Consider the following 20,133-nt stretch of genomic DNA (forward strand, 5'->3'; position numbering starts at 1 on the left):
TTTGTAAAGGCCCCATTAAGCTCTTTCTAGAGGACCATAAAAGCTTGTATAATAAAAGGTTGGGCTTTGGCTTCATCCACTTGTGGAGACACAGCATGTGTAGCAGGCCTGGAAGGTCTGTAGAAATCTAGTCCCTTTGCATTACCTGATGATCGCATGGACACCTGGAAAGGGCAAGCACTTGCATATGTGCAAGGAGGTGGCAGATTGACATGGAAGCTTTAACAGCTTGTCTGGTTGACAAGGGCTTCCCACCCCTTGGGAGGCAGTGTGGCATAGTGCTTAAGAGTACAAACTCTAGGAATCAGGCTGTCGATTTCAAATCTTGGCTTTGCTGCTTGTTAGCTGAGCGATTGTGGGCAAAGCCTGTGCCTCAGCTTTCTTGTCTGCAAAATGGGGGCTGCACACTCGTCCCTACCTCCTAAAAATACCCTGAAGAATTAAGTGAGTTAATATCTCTAAAGCACTTAGCACTTTTAGAAGCAGTACCTGGCACCTTAGAAGCCCTATTAAATGTTTATTAAAATTATTATTATGTTCTAGAATAATCCCAGTTCAATAGCCACTTCTGGGCTCTGCTCTGTGCCAGGAGCAGCATGTGGATGGGAGATTCCAGATGAACAAGTCATGGCTTTGGCTCCCAAGCTGCTTGCAAAATCATTTTAATGGGGACATCATGAAGGAACGATGGAGCTGACCCAGCCTTGGGCTTGAAGAGGAGAAGGCCAAGGACAGACATCACAATCTGTAGCTCTCCACATTATACAGATGGGAAGGTAAAGGGCCCATGTGAGAAATACCTGTGACGTATTTTCTAAGGATGGAAGTAGTAATACTTCCCATTCCCTTGCTTTTCTAGAACCTTACCACTTTCCTATCAAGATATAGACTCTAATTTCCCTCTTCTTGAATCTTGGGCAGGGCACCGAACTTGCTCAGAAAGAACGGAATGCTGCAGAAGCGAGGCTGAGTGACTTCTGAGGCCAGGTCATGAACGGTCCGGGCTGGAGAGGGAGATGGGCTTCTGTCTTTGGAGCTGGGACATTTGCTTTTGGAGTCCTTAGCCGACGTTGAAGAGACGTGCGGCTACCATGCTGTGGGGAAGCCCAGGCCACAGGGACAGGACACGTGCAGGCTCTCTGGCTGATAACACCAGCTGAGGTCCTTGCCGACAGCCAGACATGTGAGTGAAGATGCTTCCAGATGATTCCGGTTCCTCGCTGCTGAGTCACTCCCAGCCTTTGAATTTTCCCATTTCAGTCTTCAGACATTGGGGAACAGAGTCAAGCCTGTCCTTTCTCCAAATCCCCAACCCACAAAATCTGTGAGTATACTAACACGGTTATTTTAAGCCACTAAGTGTTGGAGTGATTTGTTCTGCAGCAACAATAAGCAGAGCCCCGCCCTCAGACCTTCTGCTAGGACTTGTCTTTTTAAGACTCCGAGCAATAGACAATTCTTTCTCCAGAGATCTTAGAGGAAGAAAGCATGCTTATAACACAGTTAAGATTTGTTTCTTCATGAGTCTAGAGAATTCCCCATGATCAAAGATGTTACAGCTGGAAATGTTTCTAGAGCTATCATGCTTGCTGGCATCTGGCTGTGGCAGCTCCCAAGGGAGTCACCCCCAGCACCCCCAGCAGAGAGGGCCTGAAGAGGACCTTCCTCCTCGCAGCTCTTCTGAGCGGGCACAGATTGCAATGGCCCGGACAGATGGAGGTGCCAACCTAACACTGAAGCAATGGTAGAGTCACCCAGGGGGATGGAATTCTTGAAGGAAGAGAAGAACTCTCCATTTGGCTGGCAAGATGGTTCCCACATTTTCTCGATCAACTGTTACTCATATTACTGTCTACTGTTTGCCCAGAACTCTATTGCTGATGGCTATTCTTTTGTTCAGTCCTCATGATCAGGGTGGGAAGTAGTTTGACAGCCTCATCACAGAATTCTAGAAACTGAGGCTAGAAGACCAACCAACCCAGGAGCACATGTATCCAGTCAATGTTGAGGACTAAAACCCATGCCTTCTGATTCCACATCGAGGTTTCTTGTTATTGTGCTCTGAAGAGAATCCCTGTTTTGGAGGGGAAAAAAAAAAGTGATGTCTGTTCCAAGATCATCAAGAGAGTGCTTGTGAAAGGTGTGATGGTTTTTTCTATGTGGCTTTTCAGGCCATTCCCACGTGCTGGAATTTGGCACTGCATCTATACCAGGAAGTCCATTTTCTGCTCTGGTCGGTGGCTTTTGTGCAGTTCTTCACAGGAATGAGATAAAATCAGTGATTATTTGCCACTACCTGTGGTGTAAATATTCCAACCATGGCTGTCTTTGAGCCACCAAACTGATCATTGGCCATGGAGTCAAGAAGGGAGGTGCACATTCTGCTCTTGTGGGCCGGTTACTAGCCAGCTCCAGCAATGGATGAAGCCAGTGCTATTACAGGGTTTCTGTAATGCTTTGTTTTCCCCAAAGAAATCAAATGCCCTCAGAATTTTCAGATAATCAAATGGTGCTGCCATTCCCCAAGCCAGAAGGGTGGGCCTACTTCTGAACACCACTTCTTTTTTTTTTTTTTTAAGTTTTTATTTATTTATGATAGTTACACACACACACACACACACACAGAGAGAGAGAGAGAGAGAGAGGCAGAGACACAGGCGGAGGGAGAAGCAGGCTCCATGCAGGGAGCCCGACGTGGGACTCGATCCCGGGTTTCCAGGATCGCGCCCTGGGCCAAAGGCAGGTGCTAAACTGCTGCGCCACCCAGGGATCCCATGAACACCACTTTTATAAAGGGGTACCAGTCATCAGCTTCCAGGAACTGCTTGCAGTTTTCACCAGTAACCCAACCCCAATGGCACAGGCACCAAATACTGAGGCCTCGGTGTGGCAGGATCATCCTGCTTGTGTTGGGATTAGGGTGGAGGACAGTATTGCAGGGCTGGGGAGTAGCAGGAAACAAGCCCTTGAAACTTCAACCTTGCTCCGTAAGTCGGTCATGGCAGGCCTGAAGCTCGAGTGGTCCCCTTGGCTCCCACCCTTTGGGACTGTGAATAAAACCTTGAAGGGAACAAGGGGTCCCCAGTGTGTGACTCTCTTAAGGGCTGAGAACTTGCAGCCTTTCTTCTCTTACTGCCCATCCCCCCAAAGCCTCCATCCCCCTCTTCCCTAGACGCGTGGTAGCAGCATTATCTTTCAACTCCTGTGGAAGAGCAGATGCAGAGAGGTGGGGACCTCGGGGGTGGGAGGGATCCAGTCTGGTTGGAAATAGAGATCGGAGGGTTGGTGCACAGCGAGCAGGTGAGGTCCCCACTGCAAGGGCAGACAGCTGCCTTCGCCCACCTCTGGGAACCAGCTGCTGGCCCAAAGCAGGTAGAGGCGATTAGAAGGAATGGGACGCCCTCCTACCTTTCAACCTCCACCCACTTCCAAAGACAACACCGACCTCCCACAATCCCTGCAACACCTGGACAGCCCCACTCTCCCTGAATCTATCATCCTTCACTCTGCCCTGCCCTTGTAACTGCTGCTTACATTTGAGACCCTGCTGAGTTTCACCTCCCAGAAGATCTTTTCCAGCCATGCCTCTCACCTCAGCATACACTACCCGCCCTCCTTCAGCAGGATGCAGTCTGGGATGGAAATGCAGCCCCTGATCCCAGCCCCCGAGCTCCCATGGCTGGTTCAGGCCTTCACCAGCTCTACCTCATTTCCTCATCTGCAGAACTAGGGGGTGGAGAGGCGCTTCACTTACTGCAGAGTTCTAGGGAGGTCTGTGCCACCAGTGTGCCTCCTATGTAGTGTCAAGCAACCAGCTCAGCCTCTCCATTCTGTTCGAAATAGAAATGCCTCAGGTCAAAGCAATTTATTTGCAGGCACTTACAATGCAGTCTTGCCCACAGTGGCTCCAATTCCATGCTGACATTTTCGATAGAGCTGGTCTAATGGAGAAAAATGACTTTATTCCCTAAGCAAGACAGACGTTCATAGGGATTGGGGTGGGTGGGTGGGGGAGAGGTTTTATTTACATGTCACATTACTCTAATTCTGAGAAATTTCAGCATCCTTTTGGCTTTGCTTTCCATTTCTACCCATCCCATTAATAAAGATTAATGGAAAAGGCTAGAACCTATTGAGAGAAATCAAATGACAATTTTCAAGTCCTGTTGCCTAGACACACAGCGCACCCAATTTGGGCATCTCATAAAATCCCATCCAGTTAAAACTGTGGTTATTAGGCAATTAATACTTAGTTTTGGTTCTGCTTACTCTCTGGAAATGCTGTTTTCCAAAAGCATAAATGTGACAGGAAATTTCTTCATTCCGTTTATCCCTAAGTAGTTTAAATATTATTTCATAACTGCAAATAGGCTTCTCCCTTCTTGTGCAGCCAGGCTGCAGCTGTCCTCCTTATCTGGGATGTGGGTATGACAACGTGTTTATTCCGAGGATGACAGAGGGGAGCAAATGAGACCACGGGTAGGAGAAGTGTTTCCAGGTTCTTAAGCTCAAAGGCAAGGAGGCAAATGGCCCCTCACAGTCCTGCATGGGCTTTCAGCTCTAGGAGCCGGTGTCCATTTGTCCTTTTGTTCTCTGGAGAGAATGGGGGTGACAGACAGGATTGTGGGGTGGAACTAGGTCCTGGGATACAGACCCCATTAGCACAGTTCAAGAATGGGAGATAGAAATACTTTCACAAGACCAGGGTTTCTCCATGTTCTTTATTTCTCCCTGCCTTTCACGACTCATTCTCACATAGGCCCCATTACTCTAGGCTCAAGGAGTGATATTTCTGTGAGGCCAGTTCTTCAATCTCCAAATTTGAGGAATTTGCAAATAGTCATCTCATGTGGCCCCTGCCTCAGTTTCCTCATGAACTCTTCCATCCCACAGGTCTTTTTTTTTTTTTAAGATCTTATTTATTTATTCATGAGACACACACACACACACACAGAGAGAGAGAGAGAGAGAGAGAGAGAGAGAGAGGCAGAGACACAGGCAGAGGGAGAAGCAGGCTCCATGCAGGGAGCCTGATGCAGGACTCAATCCCAGGTCTCCAGGATCATGCCCTGGGCTGAAGGCTGCGCTAAACCACTGAGCCACCCAAGCTGCCCATCCCACAGGTCTTTATGTTTATGAAGAGCAGACCTTTGGGTCCTTTCGTGTACTGGGGAATTCTGAATGCCATTGTTGTCCTATTTATACTTCTCCTCAAATGTAAATGTTCTTCTGGGAAAAGGATTCCTCATTTTTTTTTTAATTTATTTTTTTATTGGTGTTCAATTTGTAAGAGATGGCTTTGTAAGAGATTTAAGACATCAGGGGCTAGGGGGGTGGATTTTCAGTAGAGGCTTCTAGATTTCCCTATTTCCAGCCTCAGCCTGATGAAGTCCTGGCTGATTGATCTGTTGAGGAGAAACAAATTCATGCTCATTTATATCTCCTCCCTGGAATGGAGCTATCTTGGTCTTATTCCATCACTTCTGCTGCCAAATGAAGTATAGTCCTTCATGTGTTTCTTACCTGTACTAGAAAACCAGCACCACTGAAGGAACTCTGACCAAGGAAACCTTTCATTTAGAAGAACATGACCACTAAGTTATTATGGATCATTCTGCATGTGCCCATCATTTTTAAGTTCTCTCAGTCTCCTGGTGAGCCAGGCAAGTCTGTGCTCGTTTTTTAGAAGCCAAAGCACAAGGAGAAGCCTTGTCTTGCCTGAGGATACACAGATAGCTTACTACCATAGTCCAAGCCAACTCACCTGGATTCTTGCTCCTTAGGATTTCCCTAAGGCCTTGGGTTGTGTTCCTAGGAAGCAAGGTCCTAGATGACAGATGTCAAATTGAAATGGAGAAGGATGAGATCAAGGAGATCTCAACAAGAAACAGTGTAAAAAGTGCTCAAGGGAGGGAATGTAATGCATCAAGCATAGCACCATTGGGCATGGCTGTGGGCAAGTCAACCCTTGACAGACTGGTCAGAGGGTGGTCTTCTATATGGACCCAGCCTTTGTATTGTGTACATACTAGATGATCTTAGGGCATCCAGTGCCTTGCCAGAAATCAAGAGCTTTGGACTTCTCAGAAACTCATTTGGGATCCTAGAGGGCCAAGGGATTATAGTCACTGAGATTTCCAGTCAGGGAATGTGGTTGCCTTGGAAGTCCAAAGATTTACCATGGCTTTTATTTCCCTGATCAGCCTTTGCAGACATTGTGGTCATGATCTGACTGCTGAGCACTTTAGAATCTATCATCAAGAGCCACAACAGACCTACAAGAATCCATACCTACACCTGAAACTCATGTAAGTCACCTATCCTCAAATAAATAAAATAAAATAAAATAAAATAAAATAAAATAAAATAAAATAAAATAAAATAAAAAGAATTTATCCCTATGATCTCAAGAGGAGTAATAATGACAGATACCAAAAGAACAAGTTGCTAAGTAGAGCAAAAATAGAGCTAACAGAGTCCACCCAGTTTTCTACTCATTCTTCTTGCATTTACATAAGAGCACACAGCTGGATGAAGTGGTGTTGATACAGCACCTACGGCATCCAGTGTGTTTACATACATACTAGTGTGTGCAATGCCATCTTGCTATTAACAATTGTTATTTTCTCTGTTTGAGACTCTGAGAAGTTGGTGTTGGGCCCAAGGACGGCGGTGGTGGATGTTCTGAATCCAAAGCTGATGCGTGTGCCATCACATTGGTGGTCATTCATGGCATTTGATGCAAGTCAAGAGAATCCACCAATATAATTTTGGGATGCACAAGGGTCAGAGCCCTGAGGTACACCATCCTGACCTTGGTTTAATCATGGCAGTTTTGATCTTAATTTATTTTAAACACTAGATTTTATATGCAATTTCATCTGACCTAAAGGTTCTGGACATTTAAGAAGTCCTAAAATTCATGATTCTTCATCTTTTGACCCAACATTTCCAAATGAATAGGCCCAAGGACCTTAGATAGATTATTTTTCATATCCACTTGATCCTTGAGTGCTTGGAGCTTTGGGTTAACTCTCATAGATGCCTCTATGGTAACATGAATGAGCCTGTCATTTGTGGCAAACCAACCTGGGGCAGTGAGACTGGGTTTGTGTCCCAGTTGTACCACAGAATCTTTTTGTGACCTTGGGCAAGTCACTTCTCTCTGACCTCAGTTTCCTTATCTGTAAAATGAGGACGTTGGACTAGATCAGCTTCTAGGCCTGACATTGTGGAAAAGGTTGAGGGAGGAATGGTGACTGTTGCAATTTTCCAAAATAGAGCACCCATGCTTTCTGGCTGGAGGCCTGGCAGTAAGGTTGCCAGATTTAGCAAGTAGAGATATAGGACATCCAGTTAAATTAAACTTTCAGATATACAACAAATACTTTCTTAGTATAAGTATATCCCATATTCCAGACATGATTATATTAAAAAATTATTGTATACCTGAAATTCAAAAGTATCTGAATTTCCTACATTTTTGGCAACCCTATATTGTCCTCTCCATCCCTTTAATAAATAATTGAAAGAAAAAAAAAAAGCAAATGAACAAACAAGAAACTTGTTTGTTAATTTTTGGTCTTGTTATCTTGATAAAACCTTGCTATCTGATCTTTCATCTGTGACATCACAGGACTCAAAATATTAAGTGCAGAAGTTAAAAATAATATTTCTAGTTTTTCTTTTAACATTTATCTACTCTGTTGTGCTTAAGAAACACAATTCTGCATTCATATATTACATTTTGTGATTGCCTGGAGAAATGTTTTTTTGTTTGTTTTCCCCTGTATCTAGTGATCTAATAACTGACGCTTGACTTGAACAAGCCTACCTTCTCCTTGTCTCAAACATGTTCTTTTGGCCAAGACCCCCACTGCCATGATAAGGAATTCTGCTTTCTGCTGGCTGCCTGAGTTTCCTTCAAACTTAGTATTTGTGTTTTAATTCCTTCTCTCTCTCTCTCTCCCTCTCTCCCTCCCCTCTCTCCCTCTCTCTCTCTCTTTCTCTCTCTCTCTCTCTCTCTCTCTCTCTCACACACACACACACAATCCAAACGTGCACTTTTTGCTTTTCAGCCAGTGATTGCATGTAGCTGGTGGTTTGGTGATTGTGAAATAGTCCTGAAATATCAGTGAGGAAAGTGCTCCCCCTGCACTGTGGTCCAACTCCCCACAGGAACTTCAGGTTTCTTTCTGCCTCCTTTGGCAGGAGGAAGCACCAACTTGGGGTGGCCCTGGGCTGGGGAAGCAGAAGCTGGCATGACAACTCCCTGCTCCCCGCTCCCTGCTCCGTTCTCTGACCATTTTTTCAAGGGACACTTTGTGAACACTACGTGGTCCCATCAGGAAATTGCATGCATTCTGGCTAGACTCGATGGCACACCTACCATGGCCAGGCTCATAGGTAGGAAGCCAGGGAGGAACTAGCTGAGTGTCTGGCTGGAAAATGGCCCCTCCACCCTGATCCTCTATATGCTGGATGTCTGTGCACAGAGATTTGAATGAAAAGGTGTGTGGTGTGTAGGAGGAAGCCCTGCACCTGAGAATCTGGAGACTTGCTTTTTCTTCTCGAGTCTTCTTGGGACTTGGAATTTTTTCTTGATTGACTGGCAGACTCAGGTCTGGGTCTCAGGGTCCTTCTGGTCCCTGAGGGTTGATTGGGCTGATCTCTGAGAGACATTCCAGTCTTGCCTTTTTGTGATTCATTCATGTATTCACTCATGAATTCATTAACTGCACATCTAAACACAGGACTGGAAATAGCAAATTCTGCATATTGGGGACAACAAGAGCAGATGATGGGATGTACTTTTCCCATTTGTATTCACCCAGGGAAACTTCAATGAGAATTGGAGCTAAGTATGCAAATATGTAGGCATAACCGACTTTATTTTATTCTGTCCATACAGGAAGTACTTATGCGTACCAAGCTCCAGACTCTGCTTAGGGGATAGAGCTGAGGCCAGCAGTGCTCCTACATTGGGAAGCTCACAGTCCAAGGGGCTAGAGAGCCAGGGAGACCACAAGGCCCCAGAAGCTGTAACTTTTGCAGTGGTGGAGGGAAGGGCAGTGCCCTGAGGGAGAACCAAGGAAGAAGTGGTTTATTTACCTCTGCTTATTTCTCTTATGGAAGTGATATGTAGGGGGTGGCTCGGACCATTGGGACAGCAAATAGAGGAAGTGTATGCTATCAAAAATAGAGGAGCGAGGAGGAAATAAAAGTTCTAATCTAACAGAAGCACCAGCCAGAGTGACCTGACAGGGACCAAGGATGAGTAACTTTCCTGGTGCTTCTGAAGCTGGGGTATTTCTCCTGTGTAGAACTGGGACTGGGCTCAGGAAATGGGACCCTGCCTCCGTAGTCCAGAAGGGCCACTTGCTAGGTGTCAAAGCCAAAGCCCTGGGTGCTTCTGTATCCCTCAGGAAGGGATATTCGGGACTTCCCATGGGAGGAGGGGGAGGCTGCTCTCAGAGGTTTTGTGTTCCTCTTCAGGCCACCTGGTTTGGCTCCTGCAACAGATGGGGACAGGCTGGGCCATGAATGCCTTCTGTTCCCAGACTCCCCACTGGGGTGTGAGAACTCCCATTGCAAAAGGTACCTCTTATATCCAGGCTATGGCATTCCACATGGAGGGGTAAGGCTGAGCTGGGAACAGAGAACCATACTGTCATCATGACACGAGCCTGCCAGGTACCCTCCGTCGTGGAGTGGCCATTGTGTCTGTAATCACCCCTCATTTCAATTCCACAGAGCTCTCCAGTTGCACAACCTCCAACTCTTAATCCACAAGCCCAAGCTCATCTCCTGCCTGAGAGCTCACAGCATCATCCGTCCATCCATCCATCCATCCATCCATCCATCCATCCCTCGCATGTTACACACAGTTCCTGGCACATTGTTGGTAAATATTCAATTGTATGTCAGTTACAACTCAGTTAAAAAAAAAAGCTAAGATGAAATCATATAGAATGAGGGTGATCCCTAACACAGTGACTGATATGTTAATAAGAAAAAGGAGAGGGAGACTAAACACAGAGACACAGAGAAATGGAAACATACAGAAAGGGGAGAAGACAAAGCCACTGATGTCAGAGGCACAGATTGGAGTGACCCAGCTTCAGGCCAAAGAATGCCCAGCATTGCCTACAGCTACCAACCCAGGGAGAGGCAGGAAGAGTTCTTCCCTAGAGCTTTCAGAGGGGGCCTGGCTCAATAAAACAAAAAGAAATAATCCATGCAAACTGAATGCTGAGTGAAGTTATGAATGGCTAAAACATAGAAAATGATCAAAGTCAGGTGCAGTGAGGGGCTCTTAGATTGGCATGTGAGCTGGGGTTGTTGAGCCTCTGGGTTCCAGTAGCATAGAAGCCAGAAAGGCAGCCCCATAGAAAGGAGCACAAGCAGAAAATGATGCATATGCTAAGTCATAAGGGCTGTTTAGAAAATAAACCAGTACTTGATTTGATTAAAATATGAGGCAGGAGGGCACACTAGTGTTTGCATCTGATCTTATCAGTGAAGGGTAACTATATGGATTATGGTGCAAGAACTGTATTTCCATCAGAGCTAAAGAATCTCTTAGAAGCCTTGTAAATCTTATCTAGAACATTTTGAATTGCCTCTCATATTTATTTAGATCGTGCAGGAACAATTCTGTATTTCTCCTGAATACTTCTAGGCTTTCCAAAGCTAGGTGTGCCTCCCACTTTGTTTCTGCCTCTGCTGATTCTAGGCTACATTGTGATTGCCCCACACTGTGGCCTCCAAAGTCCCCAGAGCTAAGGGTTATAGAAACCAGTCACAGTAGTCATAAATCTTAGGTCAATCCCATGCTCATTTTATTTAAACATTGCTGAGACCAGAGCTCTGGGAGGATCTAACAGAGCCCCACAGAACTCAATGGCTCTCGACCCCTCATGGAGTCAGAGAGCAACTTTGAAAATCTTCTTTGAGGTCATTACTTAAGTCCGTCCTCTGATCTCTCCAAGGAAATTCCAGCAAGAAGTGTCTCTGATTGGATGCAAAATGGTAACCTCCAAATGGCTACCAGGAAAATGAATCTTTATAGCCCTACTTTCTACCTATCTCATATTGATCGGAGAATGGAGAGAATTGCAGGAATAAGGCTCACAAACACTTGGAATTTTTTGGAGACTGGCAAGTCAGATTTGAAAGTTGATGGGCTTAGACACTGTTGAACTGTGTTCCCAAAAAAACGTGTGTTGAAGTCCTTACTTCCAGTACCTTACAGAATGTGACCTTATTTGGAAATAGGTTCATTGTGGATGCAGTTAGTCAAGTTAAGATGAAGTCCTACCGGATTAGAGTGGACCCTTCATCTAGTATGACTGATGTCCTTACAAGAAGATAATGTGAAGAGATGCAAAGAGAGAATGCCATGTGATGACAGAGGCAGGGATCGGAGCAAGGAAGATGTAAGCCAAGGATCCCCAAGGATTTCAGGCTGCCACCAGAAGCTGGGAAGAAGCAAGGAAGGATTCTTCCCAGAGTCCAGAGGGTCCTGGTCCTGCTGACACCCAGATTTTAGCTTTCTAGCCTCCAGTACTGTCAGAGAATAAATTTCCATTGGTAAAGCCACCCAGTTTATGGCACTCCATCCAAGTAGCCCTAGGTAGCTAGACAATGTATTGCTGATGGAGACTCAGACTCTCCCCATCCTCCCATCCTATCTTCCTGCCCTGAGAGCGATGCTCTTGCCTGTGTGAGAGGTGGACTGCATGTCCTGGGGAGGAAAGGCCGGTGGCCTTCTTGAAAGAGGCATTCTGAAGTATCTGCTAGCATGTCGCTAGGTGTCCTGTGGGTGCTTGAGAATACCTTGTTTGAACCAGACTGAGTTATGGTGAAGACTTCATTAGAACAGGACTGAGGGGAATTCAAAATAGGGAAAATATTCATCATGTTCCTCCTTCATAAAACTTTCCATTTTCCACGGTCCCTGCCAGCACTCTGCCATTTGCAGTCGTGGGTATGTGCTCACAGCCTCAGGCCACGTGCATCCTTGTGATTGGCCCTTTGTCTGCACCCCAGCATTGCTGTTACATCATGTGATAATGCCGGCCTGATCCTTCATCCGGTCGTTATACCACAATCATTTCACCATTTCACTTTTGCCGGTCATTAATTTCAGTGATTTTTTTCTTCTTTCTTATTCATTTAGATACCATTGCGAAGAACATCTTTGTGCTTACGATTTTTTCCCAGTCTCATGGAGAAACAATTGACTGACAACACTGTATAAGTTGAAAGTGTACAGCAGGATAGCTTCGTTTGCATATGTCTTGCAGTGATCACCACAATAGGTTCAGCTGACCTCCGCCTTCTCCCACAGATACAGTGAAAAGAATTGTGTTTATAAATTTTGATTCTTTTGAATTATCTCCAAAAAATTTCTAGGATAGATCTACTGGCTCAAAGAGTAAAATAAGCTTAAGGATTTTCTTATATGTTATTATACCATTTTCTAAAAAAAGTAAAATCAAAACGCAGTGCCATCAGAAAATATGTGCCAAATGGTGCTTCATTACATTTTCACTTTCTGAGGTTGAGGATGCATTTATTTCCTCTGTAGGATTGTCCTCGTGCAAATTGATATTTACCCACTACTGTACTGGGTCTTAATTGTACTGGGTATCCTTGCATAATAGACATTAAACCGCCTCGGCTATATTTTTAGAAATGGCTTTCCTTTTACTATAATGGCATTTGTGTTTTTAAAATTCATTTATTAATTATTATTTTCTATTTGAAGTGTAGCCTACATATAATATTATTTTAGTTTCAGGTGTACAACATAGTGATTCAACACTCCTATACATTATGAAATGCTCTCCATGATAACGCAGTCACCATCTGTCGCAAAACAGAGTTAATATAATATTATTGGCTATATTCCCTATACTGTACTTTTCATCCTTGTGACTTATCTAGTTTATAACTGGAAGTTTGTATGTCTTTATCCCATTTGCCAATTTTTCTGTCCCACACCCCCGTGTTTCTGGTAACTGCTAGTTAGTTCTCCATATTTTTGAATCCATTTCTCTCTTTTTTTGTAGTTATTTTTCAGTTTTTTAGATTCCACGTGTCAGTGAAATCATATGATATTTGTCTTTCTCTGACTTATTTCACTTAGCACAATACCTTCTAGGTTCATTCATGTTGCCCCAAATGGCAAGAGTTCATTCTTTTTTATGGCTGAGTAATATTCCACTATGCATGTATACACATCACATCTGTTCATCCATCAATGCGCACCAACATTGCTTCCTTCCATAATTTGGCTATTGTAAATAATTTTGCAATAAACAGGGGGGTGTATATTGTGCTTTCATTTTCTTTGGGTAAATACCCAGATGTAGAATTACTGGATTGTATGGTACTTCTATTTTTAGTTTTTTGCAGAGCCTCCATGCTGTTTTCCAGAGTGGCTGCACCAATTTACATTCCTGCCAACAGTGCACAAGAGTTCCTTTTCCCCCACATCCTCACCAGCACTTTTCTTTCCTGTCTTTTTGAGACTAGCCATTCTGACAGGTGTGAAGTGGTATCTCATTGTGGTCTTGATTTGCATTTTCCTGATGATGAGTGATGCTGAGCATATTTTCACGTGTCTGTTGGCCATCTGGATTATTCAATTAAACAATGGGCAGAGGACCTGAATAGACATTTTTCCAAAGAAGACATACTAATAGCATGTGTTTTTATTGAAGAGAGCAACATTTCACTGAAGAGAAGTTGTTGTGGAATTGAAGTTTTTCGTTTTTTGGGAAGTTATGCTATTATTTACTATTTATCAAATAAATGTTCTTCCAAAATTGTGATTAAATATTCTGTTTTACTTCTATTATTTCTATGGCTCTTTTTAATAGTTTACATTTTTATACACTTGGCGTTTATTTTTTCATATCACATAAGGTGTAATATAAATTATCTATAAATTATAATCTAGTTACATAAAATAACTGATTAAGAAGTTTTTTTTAATTTTTTTAAAATTTTTTATTTTATTTATGATAGTCACACAGAGAGAGAGAGAGAGAGAGAGGCAGAGACACAGGCAGAGGGAGAAGCAGGCTCCATGCACCGGGAGCCCGACATGGGATTCGATCCCGGGTCTCCAGGATCGCGCCCTGGGCCAAAGGCAGGTGCTAAACCGCTGTGCCACCCAGGGATCCCCTGATTAAGAAGTTTTAATGATTAGTTTTGATGATTATTTATGTACCAAATAATCTTACATACTTTTTTCTGTTATAAAAATTCATGTTATTTATTTTTTGACTATTATAATTTTTTATGATTGCTGCTTTGTGATTTGGTTTAACTCGTAGTAGCCCTACTCCTCTTACTGCTATTTTTCCAGCATTTTCTTTTTTTTTTTTAAGATTTTATTTATTTATTCATGACAGACACAGAGAGAGAGAGAGAGAGGCAGAGACACAGGCAGAGGGAGAAGCAGGCTCCATGCAGGGAGCCCGACGTGGGACTCGATCCTAGGTCACACCCCCGGGGTTAAGGCGGTGCTAAACCACTGGGCCACCAGGGCTGCCCGTATTTTCTTTTTTGTTTGTGTCCCATACAGTTATATTTTCTATGAGCTTTAGATTTATTGTTTAGTTTTAAAAGAAGATCATTTGACATTTGGCTTAGTGTGCACCTAAGATATACATCCATTATTTGGTAGGTCAGGATAGGCAAAACTTAAGTCATTTCTGGGTGGAAAGAGCTGGGTTTTCCAACTGGACCATCCCTGAATATGAGTCCTGGCCTGCCACCCGGTTACTAACCACACTGAGCCTTATTCCCCCCTTACCAACAGAGAGGTAATAAGGCCTATCTCAGCGGGGTGTCATTCTAATTAAACGAGAGAAGGGATGTGAAACGCCAAGCACAATACCCGCCATGATGTGGGCACTTCACTTTCCTTTCCTGTTTGTTCTCCCCCAATCACAATGTGGAGCTTCATTTGACCTTCTCAAACTCACTCCCAGTTTTTATGTATCATAAATAGATTCCTTTTTCCCTTTATACTTTCACAACTATTTCTTGCCATTATGCAAGGATCCTATAGATTACTGCCCTTTGATCACATACACCACCTCTTTGTGTGGCTCTTTTATCACTGTGGATGGTTCTTTTCAGGTAGACACAGTGCTCCCTTCGGCTTCTAGCTTCTGAAAGCCCTAGCAGTGTTCCTAATGAGATGTCAGAATGCTTCAGTTCTTTGAAGCATGTCCAGGTTATCTTTGCCAATAGTCAGGAGCTATCCTTGCTTTGCTCCTCCAAGGACTTCATTCCTGGGTCTCCACTCTCTGATACTCTCAACTGAAGGAGCTAAGTTCTTCTGTAGGAAGATTCCAGATCTGAATTCCAGCTCTGTATCTCTCACCTCATCCTCAGCCAGGACTCAAGCAGCCTGCGATGGTTTCAGATTGGGAGTCTCTCTTTGCCCTCCTGTGGACTTTGCATCTTTGCGAATGCGTCTTTCCAGGCCGACAGGCCCTGGAGCAGAGATCCTTGCTCCAACCCATTCCCCAAGGCTTGGCGGCCTCACCAGAATAGGCCACCAGAGCTCCCAGGAGCCGCCGGGTGGCTCACCTGACACCCTCTCTTCTGAGAAGAGTGGAGGGCAGGGTTGAACTTCCCAGCATTACCCAGCTAGACCTTGATGCTCTAATTTCTAGTTCCTTCTCTTAAAGGACCTATTCATGAGAAGGGCCAACATGGAAAATAAGTAAAGAAAGAGCAATGCCACTTTATTTATAGTTTGGGGAAGTGAGAGTCTGCCCAAGTTCGGACCGTTCAGTTCATTGTCATTACTTTCAGCAGCTGGTACAATTGCCCATCCTCTGCTCTGCTGGCCCTGGAAGGTCAGGCCCATGCTGCCCAAGAGGCTCATTGTTAGAGCTCACATCCTCTGTCAACGGCGGCCTTGTGCAATTTCTCGCTGGTGTGGAGAATGTAGATATTTATAGGGCTGTGCTTTCCTACATACTTTCATGCTTTAGCAGAGAGTATCACGCAGGCACATCCCTAGGGCTATTTAAAGCTTTAGAGGAGCGCCTCCTGAGTGCACACACGTGCCCGGGAACCTCAGTGGAGCACCGGTATATTTTGAGTGGCAGTATTTGACACTGAATCGCAGGCCAAATTCATCATGTAGGAGACAGAAGCTGCAAGATATGACGAGAGAGAGACTGGGCCCCACTCCTGCCTGTTCCTAGCAAGCCAAAGCCCATAGGCCGGGGAGTAAGGAACAGTCAAACTGCTTATGATGAAATGATGCAGAAAGAGCATCCAGCCTCCAGCAGGCAGTGACATTCCCTGGCTGACCAGTGCCAAATGTGTGGCTGGCACTTCCACACGCACCCCCATTGTACCCTCCTGTCAGTCAGGGCTGAATGGGTGGTGTTACCAGCCTCACCTTATTCATAAGGCCATGCAGAGAAGGGGGCTGATGTTCTCAAAGTTGCATGGCCATAGCCAGATCAGGTTCCAGACCCCAAGCCTGGTGCTCTTGCCTTGATACCACAGCCATCTATTCTTCTTGAAAAGATAAGAGGACAAAGGAACCCAAGCCCAAAATGAAATTAATGATTTCCAAGCAAGCTTCATTTTCTCCAGTCCCTGGTGCAGCCATTGGATGATCACTTTGGTGTCAAACTGTGTGCCAGGGAGATGAATGCTGATAGCCTTTGGTGCAATGGGCGATGCCACTTGATTTTAAATAATTTATTTCTGAGGTCCACACCAGCAGAATTTGTTTATCTGGTGAGTTGTACTTCCTCTCTCTCCCTCTCCTATTTCCCTTTCTGAATGGGTCACTTGGGATGCTCGTCTCCATGTGCATCTGTGTGCACTTGGGATCTGAAACCTGAGCCGGTGCCACCACCAGCTGCAGGAGCACACCACTCACCGCCGTTTTTGGAAACCAAAAATGACTGGTCACATAACTGTGATTAGATAAAGCTTGTAATTTGTGTTTGCTGTAGTCAGCGACGTGGTATTTTGGGACAAACAGCCGCTCTCTGCTACATATAGCTTGGAATTTGCGGCTTTTGTATACCCCACCATTGTAAGATCAAGGAGGTAGAAGAGAAAGAAGGGAGAGAGAAAGGATGAGTGAGGAGGGGTCAGGACATTACACTCAGTGGACAGGCAGAGATCGAGGGAGGCTTGAGAGCCAAAGGGCCCCCAGGAAATATGTAGGTGCCTTGCCCTTGAGAGGGACCCAGTCAGGTGCCGTCAGGCTCTAGAATGGCACCATCCTCCTTTCCTCCCGGTAGAGCCACTTGACTCCCAGGGAAAGGCTCAGCCCAACCTCAGGCTCTGGGAAAAAAAATCCTAATTGGAGTCAAAGCATGAGTGAAGAAGCCCAAGGCTACTTCCTTTTGCAGAGGCTCAGCCTTTTAATCTGGCTGATAGACATTCTCTGATCAAAGTCTTCAGTTCTCAAAGGCCAGCCTCCTTCCCTGTCCCCAATTCGGGGAACAATGTCCTTGCCTTTTTGAGTCTCAGCTGGCTAAACCCTCATTCATTCACTAAACAATGACATAAGGCCTTCACATGCCAGGCCAGGAAGGGTGCCAGGGTACAGAAATAAGCCGGCCTGAATACCAGTCATCCGCACAAAGGCACCATCAGGTGTGCTACAGCCTTGTCTGTGTGGAATCTGTATACCAAAGGTGTCTTTCTCTGAACAAAGAAGGCATATCCCAAAATAATCACGCATCTTTAACCCCAGGCAGGAAAGAGAAATGTTGACTTGATTGGGCACCCCCCTTTAACTCTGACTTATCAGCTCCCCCGTTACACCAGTTTTGGAGACACTGCTACCTTACAGAGGGGAAAGCTAAGGCCCAGAAGGGTGAGGCAACTTGTCTGAAGACATGGAACTGGTGGTGGCAGATCCAGTGTGGGATTCAGGTCAGCCTGACTCCTACTCTAGAGCTCTTTCCACTGTCTCTTTGATTTTAAGGCATCCAGGTTATGGTCCCAGTCATAAACTTAAATTGTCACGATCAATCAATATTTTGAATTAACTGTCATTTTCTTTGGGGGACACAAATATATAGAAGTTACAGGCTATGCCCTTAAAGCACTTAAGATTTGTGAGAGGCAGTGACATATACAGAGACATATACAGAGAAAGTCATGCTAGAATGTAGAACATGCCAAGTGGCCCCAAAGAGGGAGTGGAGAATGTTGGGAAGACTTGTATGTGGGTAACATGAGATCACTTTCTGTAGGGAGCAGGCATTTGAGCTGACTCTTGAAGTATTTTGACTGAGGAAATTGTGAGAAGATAGAAGACTGCTTCTGGCTGGGGGCACTGGGCTCGGGGTGGAAAGCTTGTGCTGTGTAGGAACTGGGAAAGAGTCATTTCAGACAAAGGAGTGACCATAAGCGCAGGTTAGAGGTTTACAGTGCTTGGTTCGAGAAAAGGCGGTGGTTATCCAGAATGGCCAAGAAGGATTGGGACAGGGAGGTGGGATGCTCCTTCACACAACTGTATGAGACCAATGGAACACATGGACCAGGGGACTCTTTGGAATGGTTGGTTTTGGACAACCTTGTTCATCTCAGATACAGTTTCTGGATTCATCTCTGGGTCCCATCTTGTAGGCACCCCCTAGAGTACAGTGAGGAGACCAAAATCTCTGCCCTCGGCTCTGTCTTTACTGAATTTTCAACTCTATCCGCGCTCAGTTTCCATGATACCAAATATCTTAATAAAATGTGACAAAGACACAGAGACATTTGGGTTATATCAAGGAGAACATCTGGATATTTGAAAACATCTGGACAGTTTGCCAAAACAACAACAACAACAACAACAACAACAACAACAACAAAACCCCCCACAAAACCTAAAAAGCTTTGTTTCTGAGTGTTTGGTATTATATAGTACAGAGACAAAGTCTGAATCCTTAGTGTATGTTTTAGAGTTTGAAATCCACATTCCTTTGAGAAGAGAAGGAGTTGTCACCTGGAAGTCCCACTGCTGCCTCCTGTCCACTTTCATCTTCACTGTTTGTGACATATCTGACAAACAAGTACACTTAGAATGTTATGGAACTGGATGGTTCACCTGCTAGACTTACATCTCTGGGGAGAAAAAGAAAAGGACGTCGTCTTTCCTGTTTATTTAAAATTCAGTCCTTTTATTCAAACTGAAAGAGCATTATCAAAGACCCTTCATAGTTGAGCTCCTGCTTATGACTTGGAAGACAGAGTGCCAACAGGATGCAGGCCTTGCAGGAGGCCACGGCCCCATAACCTTATAATCTCAACACAGTGATTGGTTGGAACTAATGCAGGTACATGCAGAAGGCTTGGAGTGTGCAGACAAGAATATTCTAGGAGGGCGAGAAGCCAAAGAGGTGGGGGAAAGATTCAGGGGTGAGATCATTTCTGCCTAGAGTCTTCAGGGGTGGTAGGAACTCTCCAATAGAGACAGGGGAAGAAGGTGTCACAGGTGTCAGAGACCCAGTGGAGGCACCAGACAATGAAGAACACTGGGGGGAAATGTGAGGTGATCAGATGGCTCCCGGCCTTGTCCGAGGGCCGTGGTGAGAGAGAAGCTCAGAGAGGCAGACAAGGCCATAGAATGGAAGGTGCTCAGGTGTTAGAAAGCTCTGGCCTTATCCTGTAGGTCCTGGGAAGCCCCCAAACCTTAAAACACATCTGCTCTTACTTCTGCAGCTGAACATATAGCAACCTAGGACTTCTCAGATCTACTACCAAGAGAAAAAAGTGCACGTGTCCACCAAAGACAAGTTCTAGAATGTTCATAGCACCTTTAGTCAGCAGAACCTCAAACTAGAAGCAATCAAATGTCTAGCAATAGAAGAAAGGCCACATAAATTGCAATATTTTCTTATAATAGAATACCTCACAGCAGTAAAAAAGGGAACAAAATAGTGATATCAGCACATGGGTGAATCCCACAGACATCACATTGAGCAAAAGAAACCATTTTTATGTAATTTCATTTAAGAAGTTGAAGAAAATGAAGCCCAAGGACAAGAGACTTAATTTGCAACATTAAAGTCTGAGCAGTGGTTATGGGGGTGGGGGTACCGGCTAGGAGAGAACCCAAGAGAACATTGGAGG

At 44.8% G+C, this 20,133-nt stretch overlaps 1 long non-coding RNA gene across 3 annotated transcripts in view; it reads left to right on the top strand.

The window, feature by feature from the left end:
* The window catches only part of LOC144322607 (uncharacterized), a 202,154-nt gene extending 188,816 nt beyond the window's left edge, over nt 1-13,338 (top strand). For all 3 annotated transcript variants that reach the window (XR_013388255.1, XR_013388256.1, XR_013388257.1), the window contains 4 exons: nt 544-776; nt 922-2,140; nt 6,204-6,308; nt 9,754-13,338. This is a non-coding gene — a long non-coding RNA (uncharacterized LOC144322607). The remainder of the gene's footprint in view (nt 1-543; nt 777-921; nt 2,141-6,203; nt 6,309-9,753) is intronic.
* The last annotated feature ends 6,795 nt before the right edge of the window (nt 13,339-20,133 follow it).

Source organism: Canis aureus, chromosome 10, assembly GCF_053574225.1.
Source record: "Canis aureus isolate CA01 chromosome 10, VMU_Caureus_v.1.0, whole genome shotgun sequence".
Taxonomy (NCBI): Eukaryota; Metazoa; Chordata; class Mammalia; order Carnivora; family Canidae; genus Canis; species Canis aureus.